We start from the raw sequence: 10567 nt of genomic DNA on the forward strand, positions 1-10567 counted from the left end.
CTCACTCCAGGGGAATAATTTGAATAATTTTGGTAGAGAACCACTAGGCAATGCAACATACCAAATATCAAATGCCTAGGACAAGAAGATTTTTAAAGTTTTTCCTACATAAGTTTTTTGTAAAACTTGGGGACCCCAGGGTGGGGCCTCTTTTCACCCCAGGGGCATAATTTGAACAATTTTCATAGAAGACCATTAGATGATGCACATGCCAAATATCAAGACTCTAAGCCGTGTGATTTTGGACAAGAAAATTTTTAAACATTTTCCTAAATGTTGCCATGGTTCTGTGTGGAATTCAGTTTTAAATGAGGATCATCAAAGGGTCATTCCTGTGAGGTTTGGTGTAAATCTGTCCAGTGGTTTTCAAGAAGATTTTTTAGACAAGAGGGTCATTGACCCTAAAGTGCTCACCTGTGTACGTATAAGGTTTAAAGTGTGTTTGTATAACATAAAATAATGATAAATATGGTACAAGTATCGATAGGTTTCTTCTATGTTAGCCGTCACACACATTCTTTAACACAGGGCAGAAGTAAGACGGTACAATTCTATTATTGATTCAGAGAAGAAGATTATCAAAGTTTCTAATATAAAATCCTATAGTAAGTACATGTCACATACAGGGGCGTGGCCATTTTTGACCTGGTCAGTTATGGTAGAGAGCTAAACCTTTATATCACATGCCAAATATCAAAGCTCAAGAGAAGAAGATTTTTAAAGTGTGGTAGCTGAAAACCTATTTTTAACCTAAAAACCCATATGTTTAATGAACCAGAACCATTTGAACAACTTTGAAAAAGGGGTACCCAGAGATTGTTTGTGTAAAGTTTCATCAAAATCCATTCAGTGGTTTTGGAGGAGATGTTGTTTAAAGAATTTGTTGATTAAAAGTGACCATGCCCTCTGGTGGCCATGTTTTTTAACGAATCAGAATAATTTGAACAATATTGGTAGAGGGTCACAAGGACCATTTGTGCAAAATTATTTTAAACTCAGGCAAGCAGTTTTACGCAAAAAGATTTTTTTAAATTTCAACTATATACATATAAGGAAAAGTGACCACGCCCCCTGGCAGTCATGTTTTTTGACGAATCGGAAAAATTTGAACAATTTTGGTAGAGGGTCACATAATGACCATTTGTGTAAAATTATTTTAAAATTGGGCTAGCAGTTTCACACAAGAAGAATTTTAAAGTTTCCACTATATACATATAGTGGAAAGTGGCCATGCCCTCTAGCGGCCATATTTTTTTGACGAATTGAAATAATTTGAACAATCTTGAAAGAGGGTCAAACAAGGACAATTTGTGTGAAATTATTTTAAAAATGGGCCAGCAGTTTCACACAAGAAGAATTTTTTAACTTTCACTTTATACATATAGGAAAAAGTGACCACGCCCCCTGGCGGCCATCTTGGTAGAGGGTGACAGAAGGACCATTTGTGTAAAATTATTTCAAAATTGGACCATTGGTTTAGGAGGAGATGTTGTTTGAAGATTTTTCTATTTTTAGCTCTAGCAGCCCCTATGTGCAACCAAGCAAACGGAGCCGTTTGAACAATTTTGGAAGAGGACCACTCAAAGAACATCCAGGCCAAGTTTCATCAAAATCCATTCAATGGTTTTGGAGATGTCATTTAAACATGATTGTCGACGACGGACGACTTGATGGACGACTTGACGAACGGACAACGAACACAGCATGATCAAAATACCTCACCCCAAGTACTTTGTGCACAGGTGAGCTAAAAATGTTGACTGCCAGAAAACAGACGACTGACAACGGATGACAGACATTGAGCGGTCATAAAAGCTCACCATAAGCCTTTGGCTCAGGAGACCTAAAAACAAACAAGAGGGCCATGATGGCCCTACATCGCTCACCTGGTTAAATGGTTGCTATGAAGATTTGCATTTAAGCTTGACCCCGGGGTCTTGATTTGAACAAACTTGGTAGAGATCCACTAGGCAATGCTACACACCAAATATCTAAGCTCTAGGCCTTCTAGTTTATTTCTAGACATTTTTTGGAAGATTTTCCTATGTACAATCAAGTAACACCTGGGGAGGGGCCAATTTCACGCCGGGGGTAATAATTTGAACAAATTTTGTAGAGGTCCTCTAGGCAATGCTACATGTTAAATACCTAAGCTCTAGACCTTCTGGTTTATTTTTAGAAAATTTTTGAAGATTTTCCGATGTACAACTAAGTTATCGCTGGTGCAGGGTCAATTTTACCCCGGGGGTCATGATTTGAACAAATTTGTAGAAGTCTACTAGGCAATGTTACGTATCAAATATCTAAACTCTAGGCCTTCTGGTTTATTTTTAGCAAATTTAGTAAGATTTCCCTATGTACAATCAAGTAACCCCTGGGGCGGGGTCAGTTTGACCCTGGGGGTCAGGATTTGAACAAATTTTGTAGAGGTCCACTAGGCAATGCTACATGTCAAATATCTAAGCTCTAGGCCTTCTGGTTTATTTTTAGAAAATTCTGAAGATTTTTCTATGTACAATCAAGTAACCCCATTGGGCGGGGTCAATTTGACCCCAGGGGTCATGATTTGAACAACTTTTGTAGAAGTCTACTAGGCAATGCTACATGTCAAATATCTTAGACCTAGGCCTTCTGGTTTATTTTTAGAAAATTTTTGAAGATTTTCCTATGTACAATCAAGTGACCTCAGGGTGGGGTCAATTTTGATCTCGGGGGTCATGATTTGAATGAATTTTGCAGAGGTCTACTAGGCAATGCTACATGTTAAATATCTAAGCTTTAGCACTTCTGGTTTATTTTTAGGAAAATTTTGAAGATTTTCCTATGTAAAATCAAGTGACCCCTGGGGCGGGGTCAATTTTGACCCCGGGGTCATGATTTGAACAACTTTAATAGAGGTCCACTATGCAATGCTACATGTAAAATATCTAAGCTCTAGGGCTTCTGGTTTTTGAGAAGAAGATTTTTTAAGATTTTCCTATGTAAAATCATGACCCCTCAGGCGGGGTCAAGGTAGATGTCCACTAGGCAATGCTTTACACCAAATATCTAAGCTCTATGGCTTTTGATTTTTGAGAAGAAGATTTTTGAAGTTTTTCCTTTCGGTTGCCAAGGCAACCAGAGTTCTGCATAGAATTCAATTCTTTGACCAATTTTTGTAGAGCTTCACCCAGGGTACATTCCTGTGAAGTTTGGATGTAATTGGCCTAGCGGTTTATAAGGAGATGTCATTTAAAGTAAAAGTTTACGGACGGACAACGGACTCCCGGACGGTGAGTGATCACAATAGCTCACCCTGAGCCTTTGGGCTTTGGCTCAGGTGAGCTAAAAAGTAGGTCAAAGTCAAAGTCAAGTGACTCCTAATTACTTGGGGTCATCGGGTAATTATAGTTAAACAATCTAGGAATTATGATCAGATTTTTGAAGTATTTTGCCTATATAACTCATATAACAAAAGACCCCCCACCACCCCACCCCCGAGGCAGGCCTCTTTTCATCCCAGGGGCATATTTTGAGCATTCTCGTAAGAGGACCACTAGGCAATGCTACTTACCAAATATAAAAGACCTAGGTCTTGTGGTTTCAAGCAAGAAGATTTTTAACTTTTTTCCTATATTATGTAAAACTTTGGACCACCGGGTAGGGGCCTCTTTTTATCCCAGGGGTAAAATTTGAATAATCTTGGTAGAGTTCCACTAGGCAATGCTACATACCAAATATCAAAGGCCTAGGTCTTGTGGTTTAAAACCACAAGAAGAGTTTTAAAGTTTTTTCCTATACAAGTCTATGTAAAACTTGGGACCTACGGGGTGGGGCCTCTTTTCTTCCCAGAGTAATAATTTGGACAATCTTGGTACAGGACCACAAGGCAATGTTACATAACATATACCAAAGGCCTAGATCTTGTGGTTTCAGACAAGAAGAGTGTTAAAGTTTTTTTCCTATATAATTCCACGTAAAACTTAGGACCCCCGGGGTGGGGCCTCTTTTCACCCTAGGGATCTTTATAGAGGACCATTAGATTATGTCATATGCCAAATATAGAAGCTCTATGCCTTGCGGTTTTGGACAAGACAATTTTAAAGGTTTTCTCTTCCATGGCAATCCGACATCTGTGTGGAATTCAATTCTTTGAACAATTTTTAAAGAGGATCATCCAAGAAACATCCCTGTGAAGTTTCATCAAAATCAGCCTGGTGGTTCAGAAGGTGATATTGTTTGAAAGTGTGGATGGCCGGATGCCAGGCGATCACAATAGCTCACCCAAAGCACATTGTGTTCAGGTGAGTTAAACAAATATTTCTTGAAATCCTGGCAGAAGTGTTCTTTTATATTAATCAAAATAAAGCAAGAAACAAAGCAAAGATAAATATTCTTTATAATTTTTTATTTTAACACACAAATAACAAACAACATTTTACAACATATGATGTATAAATCAAACTGAGATCAATTAAAATTGACTTTTTGGTGTAAATAAAATCACAGGTAAAGATCATGGGGTGTAAAACACATAAATGTCTGAAAACATCTCTGTTTCAGGTAGATTTTTTGTGTTTTAATCAACCTGGTAGGGCGGATTTTGAGATGGTCCACTGCATTATTGTGCAGGATATGTACAGGGATGAGAATGGCTTTCATCAAAAATCTCTGACAATTTACGCCAGGGGTTTGGGGACCATGTAGGCCCCCTATCAGGGTCCGGGGGTGAAACCCCGGTGGAGACCAGGAGACAAAGCCCCCATAAAACTATAGGGGTTAAGGCCTTTTTAACACATTAAAATGCTTCGTCTGGCATCTACACCTCTTCCACCATATGCAATTAAGCTGTAACACAATGTACACAGAGCTTTGCCAGGTATTTCAATGTTTTACTAACGAAGTCCAACACTTTGAATTTTTTCCGATCATTGTTCACAACAATCTCAATTTCTCTATCCATCTAACCCCATACAAATTTGTTTTTTACACTACTTTCCACATCCTTAATCTGAACTTCGTCACAGTCAATATTTTGTACGACATTTTGGTGGATTGTTTATTTGTTCTTTTTGGTCTTCATATTTTCGATTTGTTTAAAATTTTCCCTTCTGTAAGATATTTGACTGGTTTACAACATTGTAGTTATTTTCAACCAATCAGTGGGTTCAAAGGTACTAAAACACAAACCAGTCAAGCACCTGCTCCATGGGAAACAACTCTTAACATAATGAGTCGTTTTCCTTTTAGTAGGTGCTCGACTGCCGCAAAATACCCCTCCTCCACCCCCCACTCCCCACAACAAATTTTCTCCTCAGATTTATACTGATCTCAAAAATGGTCTGGGGCTTCATAAAAACCTTGGAAATCTGTGAATCCGTGGAAAATTCTCATCCCTGTATAATGTAATATGTTGGGCAACCTGATTTCTTATTCAGTGGCCATTTACCTCACATTGTTACCAATGAGGTGTTGAATTTTAGTCATTGGTTACAGAAAGATTACGGAATTGAACAGTTATATTGCTCTACCTAATAAGTATTTTGCTCGTTTTTAGCTCACCTGTCACATAGTGACAAGGTGAGCTTTTGTGATCACCCTTCGTCCGTCGTCTGTGCGTCCGTCCGTCAACAATTTCTTGTCTGCACCATAGTGGTTTCATTTATGATTTTATTTTAACCAAACTTGCACACAACTTGAATCACCATAAGATCTCGGTTCCTTTCTTGAACTGGCCAGATCCCAATATGGGTTCCAGAGTTATGGCCCCTGAAAGGGCCAGAATAAGCTATTTTGACCTTGTCTGCACAATAGCAGCTTCATTTATGATTTTATTTTAACCAAAATTGCACACAACTTGTATCACCATACGATCTTGGTTCCTTTTTTGAACTGGCCAGATTCCTTTATGGAGTCCAGAGTTATGGCCCCTGAAAGGGCCAGAATTACCTATTTTGACCTTGTCTGCACAATAGCAACTTCATTTATGATTTGATTTTAACCAAACTTGCACACAACTTGTATCACTACAAGATCTTGGTTCCTTTCTTGAACTGGCCAGATTCCTTATGGGATCCAGAGTTATGGCCCCTTAAAGGTCCAAAATTTGCTATTTTGGCTGTTGCAGCCATATAGAGATTTCATTTATGGTTTGATTTGATACAAACTTCCAAAATGTCTTCAACAACAATAAATCTTGGATTCCATGATGAATCTGTCAGATCCAATCGTAGGTTCCAGAGTTATTATATATCTGATTATCTCCCCTGATTGTAATCAAAATGGATTTATATCAGTAAGTACTTATAGGACTCATTTGAAATTTCATTACTGTCATTAGTTGGACTGAGACAATCAGGGTAGATAACTGTGGACTGATTTTATGTCAAATTACCTCCCTTTATTTCAAATTAAAATGGGTATATCTCAATAACTAATGAAGATAATGATCTGAAATTTTTATTTATGTCAACAGATGGACTTGGACAATCAGTGAAGATACATATTGACTGAATTTATGACAAATTACCTCCCTTTATTTTATATCTAAATGAATACACCTTAGCAGCTTCTAATGAGATTTGTTTGAAACGATCATATCATTTTGAGCAATGGTACTCAGGTGAGCGATACAGGGCCATCATGGCCCTCTTGTTTGAGATTACCATTATTTGCACAAGTCAGAGATTAACCTCGCCCTGCCAGGTCGAATAAAACGCACAACAGAAAATAATCTAACAATTTTATACACCTCTACAATTCCTCTAATAAGTGCATAATTATATTATAAAGAAAACAAAAAAGATAGAAGTAATCAAGATAATACACTAAATGTGAGACCAACCTACTTTATACACCACCTCTAAGTAAACATAAAAATGTTTAAAAAAAAGTTTGTTCTTTGGTTAAGTGGGATTTTACTACAGTTTTAAAGTATGGTGAGCAGATAATCTAAACAATGTTCTTGAATTCTGTATCAGAAACTAGAGCTGCTTTTGAGAAAAGCGCATGTCTCCTACAACTGCCTAATTATCTAAATAGTAAGTCAGTCTAAATATACTGTTTACTTAATCCACATGTGCATGCGCTTTCTTGACACCAAAAGGACGCCTATACTACTAGTAGTATAGGTGCCGGTTTGGGGGCAAAACTGCGCAAGAAACTGGAGTGATTTTGGTAATTCAAGGGCCATAATTCCAAAGTGCCTAGGCCGATTTGGCTAGTTATCGAACTTGGCACAGCAATTATTGGCAGACACATTTTGTTGAAGTTTGGTGAAGATCGGATGAGAAATTTTCAACTTAGAGTTCAGACAAGCTTTGTGACAGACAGACAGACACACAGACTGGAGTAAATCAATATGTCTCCCACACCACTGTGTGGTGGGAGACATAATAACCTATTCTACGCAATTAAATGCCAACTTCAAGGTGGAGAAGGAATGATATCAAACATAATGTCTTCTATCAAATCTCTATAGAGAACATACACCCCTACAAGGACTAGAACTCCACTGACCTGCGCTCCAACATAAAACCACAGTATCCATAGATCTGCGTTCTCCCAATTGTGCTATCCATGTAGGCAAGTCTTAATTTATAATAGCATTTAAACAATTAAAAACATAATCAAATAATCTATCTTACCATAACAAGAGCTGTTTGTAAAATACTTTTGCTCCCCCCCCCCCTCACACTATCCCCAATGACAGCTTGTCCCATTTTCAGTCCAGTGATCACTTTGACCTTTGACCTACTAACCCCGAAAAGTTGGGTCAAAATTGTGACATTTTGAGTGATAACACATTAACAAGAAGGTTTTCCCACATGGAAAAGTGATCACACCCTTTGGCATCAATGCTTTTTGTTGAACCAGAATACCAGAATAATCCTGGTAGAGGGTCACCCAAGCAACACTGTGTGAAATCTAAAATTCTGACCAGCAGCATCGGACAAGAAGATTTTCCCACTATATACATAAACAGAAAAGTGATCAAACCCTTTGGCATCATTTTTTTATGAATCAGACTAACATGAACAAACATGGTAGATGGTCACCAAATGAATGCTTGAGTGATACTATCTGAACAAATGGTAGATGGTCAACAAATGAATGCTTGAGTGATACTATCTGAACAAATGGTAGATGGTCACCAAATGAATGCTTGAGTGATACTATCTGAACAAATGGTAGATGGTCACCAAATGAATGCTTGAGTGATACTATCTGAACAAATGGTAGATGGTCAACAAATGAATGCTTGAGTGATACTATCTGAACAAATGGTAGATGGTCACCAAATGAATGCTTGAGTGATACTATCTGAACAAATGGTAGATGGTCACCAAATGAATGCTTGAGTGATACTATCTGAACAAATGGTAGATGGTCACCAAATGAATGCTTGAGTGATACTATCTGAACAAATGGTAGATGGTCAACAAATGAATGCTTGAGTGATACTATCTGAAAAAATGGTAGTGGGTCAACAAATGAATGCTTGAGTGATACTATCTGAACAAATGGTAGATGGTCAACAAATGAATGCTTGAGTGATACTATCTGAACAAATGGTAGATGGTCAACAAATGAATGCATGAGTGATACTATCTGAAAAAATGGTAGATGGTCAACAGATGGTCAACAAATGAATGCTTGAGTGATACTATCTGAAAAAATGGTAAATGGTCAACAAATGAATGCTTGAGTGATACTATCTGAACAAATGGTAGCGGGTCAACAAATGAATGCTTGAGTGATACTATCTGAACAAATCGTAGCGAGTCACCAAATGAATGCTTGAGTGATACTATCTGAAATTCTGACAAGTAGCTTCTGACAAGAAGATCTTAAAAGCTCCTACTATATACAACATGCAGGGAAAAGTAACCATGTTCTCTTTGTTTTTCGGCATATCACAATACTTTACACAATATTGACAGAGGGTCATGCATGGAACATTCTGTCAAAGAAGAAAATTTCAAATATTTTTCTCTTTTTTTGCTGCCATGGCAATTAGAATTTTGCATAGAACAAATTCTTTAAACCTAACTTTGGCAGAGGACCATCCAAGGAACATCCATGTCAAGTTTCATCAGATTTACCAAATAGTTTCAGAGATGTCCGTAAGATACACTGAGATATAAAAAGACCCTACTCCGGTGGTTTAAAGATCAAGTATTGAAGCGGTACTGACATTCTTTATTTTGATGGAATTAAATTAAATCAGAAAAAACAGTTCAAGAAACTACATGCACATAAAGTATAAACAAAGCTTTCGAAAAAATTTAACATGAAAATATTTCCAAGTATAACTCCTTGGTGACCTTGACCTTGGGTATAATAAGCCAAGCCTCTGAACATACTTTGTTTGTACGCTGGACATGTTTATGTGAACTTACAGTAAGATATAAGCAACAGTAACAAAGATATTACAGAAAAACAAAGGTTGCCAAAAAACTTTAACCTTAAAAATAACCAAAGTATAACACCTTGGTGACCCTGACCTTTGGTATAATGGGCCCCGCCCCTGCACATACTTTGTACTTTGTTTACATGCTGAACAATGTTAATGTGAAGTTACAGTAAGATATAAGCAATAGTAACAAAGAACAAGAGGGCCAAGATGGCCCTATATCGCTCACCTGTTATCATTGCACTTAAGGACAAGAAGGTCATAAATCATAATCAAGATCAATCAAAAGAATTATGAGAAAATATAGTTGAAATTTTCTTAAAGTTACTTCAAATAAAATTATTTTCAAATTAGGCCAGTAGTTTCATGCCTGAAGGATTACATCAGAGGAGGTTAGGAGCAAAATTTTGACTGATGAAGCCCAAAAGACAGGAACAACAAAGGGAAGAAATTAAAAATAAATCTTAGTCCTCAGAAAAAAATCTAAGTCCAAAGGACAGGAACAACAAAGGGAAGAATTTAACAAAAATTTTAAAAAAATCTTACCAGGTATAGATATGTCAAAATACACCTAAAAATTGGAGGTACCATCCATGTTGTACCACAGAAAAGTGGTCTCGGTTTTTCCCTACGGCCAATAATAAAAAAGTTTCTTAAATAAGCTACTTATAGTAACATAAAAGGGAGGTAATTAAAAAAAAAATTTGTAAGTGAACAAAAAGATCTGCCAAATAAAAACAAGAGTACTGCAACCGACGCAAATGCAGAGCAAAATACACACAAAACAAAGTCATATGACCTTCGACCCCTAAGTGTGACCTTGACCTTGAAGTGAGCCATCGGAAACATGCGCTCTGCACATTGTTTCAATGAGGTGAACATTTGTGTCAGGTTTCTTTGAAATCCTTCAAGGGGTTCAAGAGTTACAGAGCGGAAGGGAAATTGCTAACCAATAGACATACAGACAGACGGACACCGAGGCGATAACATAATATGACTGTCCCTTTGGGTGAATAAAAAGGTATCAAGATCTTATGGTGATACAAGATGTGTGCAAGTTAGGTTAAAATCAAATCATAAATGAAGCTGCTATTGTGCAGACAAGGTCAAAATAGCTAATTTTTGGCCCTTTCAGGGGCCATAACTCTGGAACCCATAATGAAATCTGGTTCA

The sequence above is a fragment of the Mercenaria mercenaria genome, unplaced genomic scaffold (genome assembly GCF_021730395.1).
Source record: "Mercenaria mercenaria strain notata unplaced genomic scaffold, MADL_Memer_1 contig_5025, whole genome shotgun sequence".
In the NCBI taxonomy this organism is placed as follows: Eukaryota; Metazoa; Mollusca; class Bivalvia; order Venerida; family Veneridae; genus Mercenaria; species Mercenaria mercenaria.